The sequence below is a fragment of the Aythya marila genome, assembly GCF_965140915.1.
Source record: "Aythya marila genome assembly, chromosome: 3".
Classification (NCBI taxonomy): Eukaryota; Metazoa; Chordata; class Aves; order Anseriformes; family Anatidae; genus Aythya; species Aythya marila.
In genome coordinates, this window is record NC_139044.1 from 114,622,154 (window position 1) to 114,636,206 (window position 14,053).

The following is a 14,053-nucleotide window of genomic DNA, read 5'->3' on the forward strand; positions in this document are numbered from 1 at the left end:
ACCATGAGGCGTACAAACTATCTCCTGGACAGCAACAACTGTCTTCAATTCAAAAAGCCCTGGTGAGCTAAAGCAGCCTGGGTTGGCTACCAAATTCCTTTTCTGTAGCATTCAGCCTGAAAAATGTTGTCTAAAGCTAGCTCTAAAATGCAGAAGATTTCTAGAGGTGACCAGCCAAGTCTCCCTGTAACCAGGACACAGGTGATCTGTATGACTTCCTTTTTACTTCTCTAAGTTCCTCTTTCATAAACATTGCAAAATAATTACACCCTCTCTCGCAAATCCACCCAGCACAACAGTTACCATCCCAAATATCTTAGAAAATAGAGATGATAGACAGCGATACAGAAGGGTTTACCTTTATAGGTGATTCAAAGTGGTCTTCTAACTAGATCCATCTTAAACATCCTCAGCTTTCTGCTACAGTCCAGATATTCTGACCTCCCTCAAAGGGAAACTGAGACACAGGAACAAGGATAATTACCCGAACTTCTAACTGCCACCCAGAAAGCATGTTGCCTCCAGAGCCTGGGCTTGATTTTCAAGTGTGAGGCTGACCAGAGGTTCCGCTGATGAAAAACCACAAAGCATTTCAAGAGGAGAAATTTCCTGATACCATTCAAAAGGTAGCATGCATTGTTTTCCCCTGCACTGATCTCAGTCTGTCAGCATCTTATCTGCAGATTACTTTGTCAAGTGGACTAACTTGTTCCAGGGCTGCTATTAACCTGCTTTGTTCTAAGAAAAAAGAGGGTATTGAGGACTGAAAACAGTAAAATCGTGCTTTGCAGCTATGGCAAAATATTTGTGGATTTGATTTAAACAACCTAGAACAAAACTAAATTTTTTTCCTGCCTGAGCTGGCAGCATGCTCCCTGTGTCAGGCTGGACCTGACGGGCACTAGGGATGTGCACTGATGCCCTCAGAGAAGCTGCACAATTACCACCACTGTGAATGGTGGGGAAGAAGTAGGAAATTCCCAGAAACCAGGGGAAGCTCTGCAGTGTTATCTACGTTTCTACCTTGAAGCCAATCTAGATCCAGGAACTCCCTGCACAAAGAGGGGACATCAGTCCAACCTTGTGTTGTGGAGGACTTTCTGAGCCAGTGGTTTATTCAGCAGCTTGGAAAGTCCTTGGAAAGATTTCCTGTTCCCCGCAACACTGGAAATGTTCCCTGTGGAGGTCTTGACTTCTAGTAAGAAACACAGGAGGAACAATAGCCACATGGAGGAGGCAGACATGGCCCAGGATCTCCAGGGTCACCATACAGCATCTGAAGGCCAGGCAGGATGTATATGGGGATCCCAAAGGTGCATAAGTCTCCAAGGAAGACAATTAAGTCAAGCCATAAAGGCCTCACATTGCCACAACACATAAGGGAAATGCAAACAAACCAAGTCAGCAAGGTGCCTGTTGAGGTGCCATCCCTTTCCCACTTCTCTATTCCCAAATTAAAGGGTTGTGGCATGAGAGCTGGTCCAACGGCTTCAATAGGGTCTAGTTGCTAACTGAAATTGGCTCTTGCAGGGGAACAGGAGGGATGGCTGTAACTGGGCATAGTTTGGGTTGCCCTTGGTGGTACCAAGAAGCAAAATGAGTTTAGTAAAGTTTGCCATAGAGCCTTTGTATTTATGGAAGGTTCTGAGGTTGTCATGGTATGTGGCTGCAAATTCCCTCTGAGAAGTGGCACTGATCCAGTTTAATCCCCACCCAAACTGGTTCAGGAATCTGAACAAACAGAAAACAGAGGCTACATCTACAGTGCTAAGTGCAACCACCTCTGCCTCTTCAGAGGGGTTTTACTGCTGACCATGTGCTCGCTCTTTCCAGGCCTTTGTCTGAGCTGATTTAACTCCCTGGCCCTGCAGAAATGCAAACCAGAAACAAAGCATCTACCTTGCTTTCATCTGAGCGAGTTTAATCAGCTCAGAGAAGGGCACAGTGAGTGCCAAGGCTTGGGTAAGGAGAGGAGCAGCTCCCAGGCAGGGGAGAGGAAAGGAAGGAAGAGAGGAGGGCACGAGGGGCCAGGAGAGTGAGATGGGTACCTTGTCCCTTCTGCCCTGGGAAGCGGTTCAGCATGAGTTTTTTTGTTTGTTTGTTTTGTTTGTTTGTTTGTTTGTTTTCCTTCGGTGGCTTTCAAACAATTTTAACTAACAGCACCTTGTGTCGTAGGGATGGGTGGCAGTCAGCAAGGAGAAATGATTCCTTAAGATAGGGTTTCTGCTCAAAATAGTATTTCATCAAATTGCAGCTTAAAAGGTATGAGAAATCTTGGTTTGCAAGATTTGCAGGAGAGCATGAAAGCTGCACAATGTCAGAACATTAGCTACATAATCAACATGGTATGCCCATGGTATCCCCCCACAAAGGGATGCCCTAATCATCTGCCTTTTTTTTTTTTTCTTTTTTCTTTCCTGTACTCATTCGTCATATAAAGTCATGTTGCCAGGAACTGTTAACTTCCTGGGGTTAAAAGTTTTGACGTTTCAGCCCTGGAGCACTTGTACTTTAAGTATCTGAGGCTGCACTTTGAGAAAATCAAGCAAAGGGTGAGTTAGAGGATATCTGTTCTGAAGGAGGAGCACTCATCCAAAACAAGGCAGAGCTAAGCTGATGCAGTAATTTACTGGGAATGTGCTGTTACAACAGCAGATGAATACATTTCATCTGATGTGAACAAAATAGACCAGGGTAATGTTCCCACATAGGTACTTGAGAGATAGTTCAAAGCAAAAGTAGCTGTGGAAACAACCTAGAAATGAATTTAACAAGACACAGCCCTCTTGACTCACCCAACTTTATTCTGTTCCTGTCATGGCTATTGACACTTCAGTAAGTCTCATCTCTAGAGTCTAACCAGCATCTCAGCAATTTGTGTAATCAAATCCCATTGCCACTTGGATCCTGAACTCACAAAAGGACAGCAAAGCCTCTCAGAAGCTGAATGCAACGCTGCAGGTTCTCACAGTATTTGCCATTCTTACTATTCTTAAGTCGGAATTTTGCATGGTTAAAAATGTGTTTTACAAATGAAGAGCCAGAGTGAATCCTAGTCATAAATAAATTAATGGACAGATTACTTTGAGACAAAAGGTTTTGGGCATCTAGAAATGTCTGGGACTTCATTTCTTATCTCTCTCATGTAACTTTATATGTTTTTTTCCCACCTCATTATTGCAGAAAGGGATCTGGAGGGGGGTCCTAGCATATTGCTACTTAAATCTACTCAGTGTGATGTTATAGAAAATAAGGGTAACCTCATTCTGAGGTTTATTAATGAGTATTCTTACTTTAAGATCTAGAAGGTAACAAGATTGCAACTACTTGGTGCTGTTGATGCCTTGGCTGTAGTGCTGTGTCTGGATGTTGCTGTATTGGACAGCATCCAAAGGAGATCCATGTGAATGCTAAGATACGAGTGGAACATGACCTATGAGGACAGGTAGAAGGTTGTTTGGTTTAGAGAACATTCAGCTGAGGACACAGTAACAGTATGTCACTTTGTAAGGGATTTACATGAATGTTCATGGTGTTGGCTAGGTGAAGGATGACATGAAACCACACAGTCTGAAGCAAAGACAAATATGTTGGTGGCTATGGAGAACATGTAGCTGAAAGGTTCAAAGTACTTCATTGGGCTTCCCAGGGCAGCTGCAAATTTCCCTTCAGTGGAGATTTTAGTGAACAGGCAAAGAATTGCTGACATGGGAGAGAGCCCTTTATTCTGCCTCAGAATAAAGGCTAAATAAAGAATACTCAGTCTGTAGGATGGGGCATAAGGTAGACAGCTTATTTACCTTCTAATAACCTTTTTTTTTTTTTTTTTTTTTTTTTTTTTTCTGCAACACTTTAATTTCTGTGTAATAAATGAAGTTTAAGTTGGCACTAATTTTATGTTGAAAGAGATTCAGGGGAGACATGCTCTTCCTGATCTGGGTTCTCAGGGCAGTGTTTGGACTCTGCTACTTCCACCTTAGGCACATTCAGAAATTCCCTTCTGGATCACTCCAACACAACATTCCCCCCAGTTCAAGCACAGAGGTGCTGAACTGCATCTACATCCTTATCAAGGGTTTTTTTCCCACATGATAAGATATTTCCAGAGAAGAGCTCTTATTCATTCCCTTGTCTACATTATGTCACATTTTCTATACTTGTTTACAAAGAAAACACTTTTCCATCTTGGCCTACAACTTTAAATTCCTCTGTTCCTCCGTAAGCCTTCCTATGAGTTACTCATGACCCTTTTACATACTCAGTCTAAATGGAAAATGAAAATTAATTTGTTCCTAGCATTCAGCAGAACAGGCTCAAATTGTACCGTGACCAAGCAGGACTTCCTGCAAGAAGAAGAAAACGTCCCAAGACTCAAGTTTGCAAGGCACAGCAGCTGGAATAGGACCCATTCAGCCAGACAGATAGCACAGAAAACTGCCCAGTTGAATGGCTGAAGTACCACATCCTTCAGGCAGTCCTGATGCTCTGAGAACAGCAGACAGAGCTTTTCATGAGCACTTCCATACAGAATGAAGAGTACCAACCAGCCTCTTCCTTTCCCTCTGGGAAAGGTTAGCAGTTGGACTTACTGCTCATCAGGGCAGAACAGCAATCTGCTGGATCAGTGAGGGTATTCTGACATGAATAAGCATTAACTGCAATAATTTTTGGCTAAATATTAGCTCAGGGAAGGAAGAAGGTGAGACACTCTGCCACATTTGACAAGACATTAGCCCCGTCATGGGTGCTGGTTAGCTGACCTGCCTGGGACATTGCCCCACTAATGGTGGTCTTTGGCCTTCCTCTATCATGAGGCTAGGTAACAAACCTCACTGGCACTTGCAGCCATTTCACGGTGTTTGAATAGGGAAGGCTTGCTGAAGACTAACTTTTCTCCAGAGCAGATGGCTCCATCTTTGGCAGGGAGATGGTGTCCACATTGCTCATGGCTTCTATGGTGTGCATGATTCAGAGGCACCTGGGTAGTACCTGAGGCAGGAACAACATATTCTTGGCATGGACTTTTGCAGCAGGGTTCAGTGGTTTTTATGGACTTTGCAGTAGGGTTCAGTGGTTTTTATGGACCCTTGCAGTAGGGTTCAGTGGTTTTTATGGACCCTCGCAGCAGGGTTCAGTGGTTCATGTCTGGTGGCTAGGCGGCTTCTGTAGACACACAGCCCCATGGCGCATTGCTTAGGGTCCTGAGCTCAGATCTCTATTCATTCAGTAGGTCCCTGCTTATTCCACCTTTTGTCCCACTCCCAGGTGTCCACCTTCTTCTCTCTAACAGGCAGGCATTTTAGGTAGCCTCTCTCAGACTGCCCAGCCATGTCTCCTTTCTAGAGCCTGTTGAGCAATACTTCCATTTGATACCAAAGTTAGCACTGAGATTTCCCAGTTTTGGGTGTATCTAAAGCACACTGTCCAGTTCTGGGCTCCCCAGTACATGACAGACATGGGCATACGAAGATGATTAAGGGGCCGGAGCATCTGTTGTACCAAGGGATGATGAGAGAGCTCGGACTGTTCAGCCTGGAGAAAAGAAGGCTTGGGGGGAGCTAGAAAATATGTATAAATAAATAATTGATGGGGAGGAATGAAGAAGCACTGATTTTGGAGTGGCTTCTTTGGCAAGGGGTTATGAAAGCAAAGAAGTATAAGCTGAAGCAAGCATTTCTGTGTTAGAATACACAGAATTATCCATCCTGATGCAGCCATCCAAGATAGTGGTATTTTATTCCTGATGGCTGAAACATTTCTGTATTCTGTGTCTGGGAATGTGGTCCCTCTTGGGGGGAGTTGGTGGCAGTCCGAGCAGAAGCAGAGGTGAGCACACCTTTTAGGGTCAGGTTTGGTTCTTATTTATCAAGCTGGATGACACAAGTTCTCCATGGCCTCATAGCAGCACATATTGCTTTTATATTCCCCAAATGTTGTCTAGGCTGTCTATGTCATTCTAGCACAGCAGTCATCCCACCTCCTTGCCACTTGCTCTGCTTTTCACCTTTCCGTTTGTGTTATATACATATATTTTTTTCAACTGAATTAAACTCCATTTCCCTGCACCATCATTTTCCTGTGGCTTAAATAGCTCTTTCTCCCTTCAGGCATTTCTTATGAAAGGCTTATGATGCCAGGAGATCTGTGGAGATGAAGGACACATGGAGAGAGGAAGCAGGAGATGCTAATGATGAGAAGGTGTGAAGAGAGCAGATATGGGGCTGGCATAAGATAATCTAGCTGCATAGTTGCCCTGAATTTTACCCTTTTTAAACAGCCACTGAGATTTATTTATTTTTTTTTCCCAGACTTGATCTCTGGGGCTAAAAACCTTGTTTTTAGTGCCTGTCTTGTTTGTTCGTCCTCAGCCACAACACAAACTTTCTATTTTATGCCTAAAATTTGACCTTTGGGGAGTGCGTAATAAGTTGGATGATCAGACGATGTTTGTTTCAGACATAAAGCACACAATGACTTTAAGAAACACACACCCAGTCACAACAATATTTCATGGGAGAGTTGGCTAAAAGGGAAAAGGGGGGTGGGGGAAATTGCGCTAACCTTAGATAACACATCTGAATGAAAACAAAACTGAAATAAACACAAATTAATCAAGGACTCCACATCGAACAGCTCAGTGATAAGGACTCAAACAGGCTGAGATACTTTATCTGTGACATTCTAGTTTTGTGCCTAGCATGGTGCGGGGGGTCGAGGTAGCTGGTTATGCTAAAGGATGTGTGGGGCTTGAATGGAGGTACAGGTTTCAGGTGTTGGCAATTTTTATTTTTGTTGAGTTAGTTATGCACAAACAGATGTCATGGCAGTCACAAATGAAGAGATGAATGCTCCACGAGCTTTGATATTCAGAGCTGAAAATAGCAGTAGCTCCAACCAAAGTGGAAAAAGCATTTCAATCATCACCTTCCTGGGAAAAGAAAGCCCTGCCCAATTCTTGACCTATTCCTGGCATTTCTTTCTCCCCTCTGCTCAGGAGGCTTTGTCCAGCTCCATCTAAAGGCTCCTGCTCCTTGTTGGAGCATTATAGGAGAAACAAAGTAAAAATAAAAACAACAAAAAGAAAATGTGAAACAATGCAAGTCTGTGTTGTAGCTCTTTGCATGTAGCTGTATGCTGGATGTTCTGAAAGGTGCCTATCTGGAGGCAGTAGCTCACTGCTGATGGCTGCTATGGGAGAAGAGATGTGGCCATTAACTTTCCCTTCACCTCCCCATCCTTTTCGGAGCATCTGCAGTTATCAGCGGCAGGCCTACCTCACAGCCAGCTTTAATGAAGCAATAGATTTGGAGCTCAGCTGTGTGTGGGTACAGGGAAGGTGGGAGTATCCATGTACTCCTGTATTTACAGAGTAAAGACTGAGGCCTAACTACATCCGTCAAAGTGGAATTTCGATGGCCGTCAATGAGTTTTGGATTAGGTCCCTAAGTCAGGCCAGCCACAGGTTATTTCTATAGAAGTACTAAAGTACTGAAGTACTAGAAAGTCTGATGACTGCATGCTTCCTGCTAGTTTCGTTTTATTAACCTCTTGATTTTTTTTTCCTGTTTTTGCTGCAAGTGCAGCCCGCTGTGTAGGAAGCTGCTGCAAGCTGTGCAGGTGTCAGCCATTTGGAGTTTATACAGCCCTGCTCTGGACAGCAGGCATTTCCTGTGTAAGGCCTGGCCTGTCACACCTAGCAACTGTACAAATGTACAAGCACAAAGTAGCATCCATGTTTTAGGCACAAAATCACGTAAATGGAGGAAAATCTCCCAGATGAGGGAAGCCAGGTCTCTGCTGTCCGTATCTCCCTTCTCTAATGATCAACCCTCAGAAGAAAATTAATTAAATTTTGTTTGACTAATCTTAGTTCCAGCCTAATTATTTTTGTACCGGTCTGTCTTTCAGAGAGCAGCATAACTCAGAAATACTAAATAGTGCTGCTGTTTAAATTCTGTGAAGGCTACATATATCTATGATGTTTTCAGAATCATCCAAGTTCTTTCATCTGGATCAGAGGCTGGAGCACCTCTCTTGTGAAGACAGGCAGAGGGGGTTGGGGTTGTTCAGCCTGGAGAAGGGAAGGCTCCAGGGGGACCTCACAGCAGCCTTCCTGTGCCTACACCTAAGTGGGCCTACAGAAAAGCAGGAGAGGGACTCTGACAGGGGTTGTAGTGGTAGGACAAAGGGTAACAGCTTTAAACTGAAAGAGGGGAGGTTTAGATTAGATATATGGAAGAAATTCTTCACTCAGAGGGCAGTGAGGCCCTGTTGCAGGATGCCCCGAGAAGCTTTGGGTGCCCCATCCCTGGCAGTGCCTGAAGCCAGGCTGGATGGGGCTGGTGGGAGGTGTCCCTGCCATGGCATGGGTCTGGAACAGGATGGGCTTTAAGGTCCCCTCCAAGCCAAACCATTCTGCGATTCTGTGTTTCAATGATCTTCATCACTGGCATTAGGTGTGAGAACAAGGCCTAATGTCATCAACGTAGAATCATGATGAGTGGCATTTCTCAGGCCCTGGAGATGTCTTGGGAGAGCTTAAACAAATACCTGCTATGAAATATAGGGCTGGAGTAGATGGCCTCCCGAGGTCTTTTTCTGTCAGGTTTTTCTAGTTCGATAGTTACCCTATTCCCTGGCACAGCCAATGCCAACCAGCTTTCTGTCCCAAAACTCACAGGAATGATTCAAAGGACAACATGGACCAGAGGCTCTTCCCAGACAGCAGCACCGCCTACCGTGCCTTGCTTTGGAGGGAAAGGGAGAGTTCAGGCAACTGGAGGTGAGCTGTGTCCTAACATGATCAGGGAACAACTCCAGTCTCCCATGCTGCACTGTTGCTGTTGCACGTGTTTCTCCTAAATTCATGGTCTAAGCATGGTCTAAGCATGGTCTAAGACAAAATAGGGATGTTTTGGGATTAGGAATGTTCTTCAGCTCCTCTGCCCTCAGTGGGAAGAGGCTGATGCTTTGCCATATCCTGTGGCAAATCTACAGAGGCACCTGTGTTTCTCTTCACTGACCATACAGGCAATCTAAGTCAAAGCACCCTCAAAAGCATCTGCATTTACATTAGAGACAGAGGAACCCTCCACTGACTGCTGTCAGACGGATTAGGTCTACACCAAGTCTGGTAATGCAGTGCTGAAACAGTGCTGAAGCCACTTCAATGTTGCAAGGTTCACTGGAAATGAGACATTCAGGAAGAGAGCAGGAAGCTTTTGGGACAGATTTTTGTTAGTAGCACAAAACATCTTGAGTGTCCTTAGCTAAAGACCTGTGGTTACAAAGAGCAACTGGACTTTTTAAACTGTGGGCTTGAAACAAGACAGACAGTGAACGGAAGGAAGTGTCCTCAGGCTTGTTTTACAGCTGGACAGGCTTGAGGCATGCACAGGTTTATCCAGGATTTCAGCAACTGGGTCAGGAAACCAAGATTTTAAAGACCCCATGCAAGAATTTCTCCCTCCAGAAGGAAGAGCAAAGCCATTTAGGGATCAGGGCCATGCTGTGAAGAGCCTGTCACAAGGCACGTAGGGGTGGCTTTGGAATGAAGATGGTTTTTACACACTAGACCTGACGGTTGTCAAAGGCCAAGTTTGTGGTCACAAGAGTGAGCTGAAGCAGGAACTCTAGTACAGCTTTTCCTCTGTGCACGAACAATGAAGGGAAGCTCTGCCTTTTTTGAAGAATTTCTGAGAACAGTAAATTGCATACTAGATCACAGCCCTATTATGTTTTTGGGGAAGTCATTTGGAAATTAATGTTTCGCAATAAGATTTAAATGGGGAATCCATACCGCTCTGCTACTCACAGGCATCCTCCAACCCAGCCTGCCACAGCATGTTCTCTCCTGCTGACGTGGGGTTAAGCAGAGCCTGGGCTGACAGCAGCCAACAATGCAGACCCTTGCTGTCCTTGTGCCAAACTAGCACGGTCTGAGCTCTCCCTGCTTCATTTAGGGAGAAGCTGGGGTAGTAATAACCATAATCATAATAACCCTAGGCTATCAGCTTGATAGAGTGTAAGCTGTGGAAATACCGTGCAGGCAAATGAGGCCAGGAGGAAGGATTTCAATGCCAGAAGCAGTCAATTTCAGGTGACCTTTGAGTTCTTCCTAAAACGAACGTGACTTTGTGTAAGTCAGCTGACTGAGATCACACAGAGGATCAAACGGGTTGTTCCGGGCTGGTAAAAGCCTTCTTGCTAATTCAGAAGTGGTCCATTAGAAGGTCTCTGAAAGGTGGGCTAGATATACTGCTGTGGGGTGTTGACCCTGGCCTGCAGCTCACTTGTTCCCCACATGCTAATGGGATGGGGGAGAGAACAGAAAGATGAAAAAGTTAGAAAACTCATTGGTCAAGATAAAGACAGACCAGTAAGTGATGTAAAGGCAATCACTCACCACTTCCCCCAAGCAGACTGATGCCCGGTCAGGCTCCATGCAGTGGCCACTTTGCAATATAACCCTGCCTGCTGCCCCCTGCTCACCACCACCTCTGTTTTTTATCACTTAATATGTCATTATATGGTATGAAATTGGCCCTTTTGCCAATTTGGGGAAGCTTTCCCAGCTCTGTCCCCTCCCAGCCTGCAGCTGAGAAAAGTCTCGATACTGTGCAGCACTGTTGAGCAATAACAGTGCTCCACTCTGCTGATGTGCTCATAACAACAACACAGAAACACCGGTGTGCTATCAACACATGTTTTAGCAACACATCCAAACTGCAGCACCTTAAGGTGATGAATAAGGAAAGTTAACTCCTTCCCAGACAGACTCTGTACACCTTGTGTCTTCCATCTCACCTACTTTCCTAATGCAACATCTCCAGCTCACTGTGGCCCTGTGCTCCCTACTTTTCTCATCCCAGCCCTCCAGCTTCTGCCTTCACCCAGCACTGGCTCAGCCCCCGGGCGGGATGCTGCTGAACACAGATAAGGGGGTCAAGCTGGTCAGATCCCACACACAGCAGGTGCTGGATCAGATTAGCTGATGGGTGGTAGCTGCCCATAGGCAGACAGAGCAATGTGCAAGATCATTTGAGAAATAAACTCCACATAACCCTGTGGTTACTGTGGATCAGCTCATGAATGGCAATTGGACCCATCTTTGAGGTGACCGTCCTAAGAGACTGCTTCGTGCAAAACTGCAGGTGGTTTTCTTCTGAAAGGAGGTTGGTTTTGCTGTAAAGTGATCCCATTCTGCCTTAAAAAGCCGTGATTCTCAAACAGGATGGAGATTTATTTCAGCAGCAAATCACTTCAGTTGTCATTCATATAGCCCCAAGGCTAATGATGCCCTCACAGATGATGCAATTCACATCTGTACTGTCTTACTGTAATCCCTCATTCCTTCTGGCTAACCAGGAACCACTGCCATGCAAGGCAGCGGCCTTCTTGATAGGGTGAATGGGTTAAAAAAAGGAAATCTAGTAAAGGCTGCGCTGGCCTTTTGTGTTTTAACAATGAGAGGAAGCTCTGCCTAGTTTGAGGAATTTCCCACGTCTCCAATTCAGACTTGGAAAAGTGCTTTATTAAGCCTGTCTAAGAGGTGTTAAAAAAATAAAAATAATCAAGGAGATTAGGACAAAGATATCTTCCTAGAGCCTACGCATGTTCTCTGTTTGTTTGTTTTTTAAACCTGGATCACCGGAGGTAAACTCAGAGGAGAAGTTCTAGGGAAGTCAAATAATGCCAAATGCTCACACCAGGTTCCTGCTAGGCTGGCTGAGCCATTACTGAATTCAGTCAAGTATCATTGCTACCCAGATGCTAGAGATTTGTCCCTAAATGTCTTTGCATAAGATTTTGCTCCACAATTTTGCCAGACATCGCAAAACAGGTAAAGTGACAGAAGTAGATGAGGAATTTTCTGGATGCAAGGAGGATCTGTGGGTTGAGAAATGCAGCAGCAAGTGATCAAGCAGAAATGGAGCCTCAGGCTGTCAGATTCCCAGCATCCTTTCCCTTGCTATTCCCTTGTCTGCTACAATCTTATTGCTTCCCATAAAACTGTCACTGGAAGCGAGAGTTACAGCATTCAAACCAGACCTTTCTCCCCCCAGGTCTGAAAGCTCCTTAACCACATAGGTGAGCATCACTTTCCCACTGATGGGGAGAGGGAGACAAGGTTGCAGAAGGTCACACCATGTCTGTCTTTTCACTGAATCCCAATCACTTAACTGGTAGGTGCTGCTGCACCAGAGGGATTTAGATGGAAGAGAACTTTTGGGGTTATAACACATTGATGAGGGTGAAAGGAGCAGAAAGTCCTCCTGCATCCCCCTGGCTCTGAGCACTGGGAGCAGCACTTCAGCACCCCAGCACGACACCACAAAATTGGGCTTAGTTTTAGCAGCTCAAAACACAGGCAGGAAAGAATAGGAACAAGATAAATGCAAGATTCACAGCACATGGCAGTGTCTTGGTCTGTAGCCCTGGGTGCCCCAAATCCCTCCTCCCTGTCAGCAAGCATCATCTAATATGAGATCGAAGGTTGCACTAAAAAAAACAAATCCACCGTTTCATACAGCTGACAAAAGTACCGTGCATTGCAAATCCCATCTGCATTGCAAATCCAAGACACAGCCCACTGCAAGCATAAAAAGAACTCCAAAAAATCTGTTATTTCAGTAGTTTTTTGTTGTTATTGTTGTTGGTTTGATTTTTTTTTGGTTTGTTTGTTTGTTTTTTTTTCCTGAAAGCATGTAGCATGCCTTAGGACATAAATGCAGACCAGATTAACACAGTATTGCCATGCACATCCCTCTTTACCCCGAGTTTAGTTTAGATTAGTCACAGTCACCATTTCTCTAGCCAAGCTAACTGACAGTAGCACTTTATCAGAATGTTGAATGATTTAATTCTTACACGGCAAAGCCAAAAGCATCCTACAGGTGCCTATCATCCGATCACCACGAAACAAGACACGCTCTGACCGCAGCTCCCCCAGCAGACACCTGCAGCAGGTTTACCGGGCATGCGAAGAATCTGGCCCTGAGCATCCCTCCAAGCCACCTTCACCAGCCCCACGCTGCTGAAGCACACAGGGAGACCAGGTGCTGTGCTGCACGCACATCACCCCTACCTGCAGGACGAGGAGTGCTGGTCCTATCCGAGTCCTTTCCACACTTGTCCTCTTCTGCTGGGCAGGAAGCTTCCCATCCAAGTGTCAGCTCCCGCCCCGGTCTCTGCCCTTTGTTTTCCCCAGAGCTCAAAACACACCTCGTGTGTGTGCTGTTGCTTGTCAGGCTGGAGGGTTGGTTTTGTATTTTTTTTTTCTTTGTTCTTTTATTTTTCTTTCTGCAGCAAATCAGCCTGTGATAAATTCTTGGTGAGCCACAAGCACCACAACCTCCCTTTCCTGTGATCGGTGGGATCTGATCCCTTCTCCACCAGCGTGGGGTGGAGTTGCGGCTGAAAAACAGAAGCCCAAAAGCACTAAATGGGCAGGGCAGATCTTCCTTCTCCGTTTGTTGTGTCAGGGAACATAGCGGTTCCTGCTGGCCCCAAGCACGGAGATGACCTCTGGCCAGGAAGGAACCTGGGAAATATTTTCGAAGTGATTTCCTGATGCAGGGGGGAAAGTGGATGGAAGGGACACTGGGGTGGGGGTACTCACAGGAGAGTGTAATGTCAAGACGGGGAAAACATTTTGGGAGCCAGTAGGGGCTTGGAAGTGAAAGAAATTGTCTTTTCTTATAGGGGAGACTGTTCTAGGAGCCTCAGTTATTGCTATACGCAATGATTTGGAGCCTAAGCCCTGTAGGTGTTTTTAGGCTTTCAGCTATGGTGCCTTTCTTGCCTACAAGGTGCTAAGATGCCCTGCAAATTGGCATGAGAGAGCCTTGCCCCATGAAGCTGGTGTCAAGCTAGTTTTTGGGGGCTATTTTCATGCCCTAACCAAAGGAGTGCTCCCCAGGAAGGTTTGGGATGGAGCTTCAGGGCTCAGACCTGGTGCAGAGGATATGCTGATGAAATGAAAGATTCTGTGAGGGCTGCTTTGCTTTTGGCTCTCCCAGCTTTGCACCATCTCTGATATTCTTGGAATATA

At 45.3% G+C, this 14,053-nt stretch overlaps 1 protein-coding gene across 4 annotated transcripts in view; it reads right to left on the reverse strand.

The window, feature by feature from the left end:
* Positions 1-13,478, reverse strand: part of ADGRF5 (adhesion G protein-coupled receptor F5) — a 38,369-nt gene extending 24,891 nt beyond the window's left edge. For all 4 annotated transcript variants that reach the window (XM_082756702.1, XM_082756701.1, XM_082756700.1 and 1 more), the window contains exon 1: positions 13,088-13,478. The gene's annotated coding sequence lies outside the window, so the exon portion shown is untranslated. The remainder of the gene's footprint in view (positions 1-13,087) is intronic.
* Between the last annotated feature and the right edge of the window lie 575 nt (positions 13,479-14,053).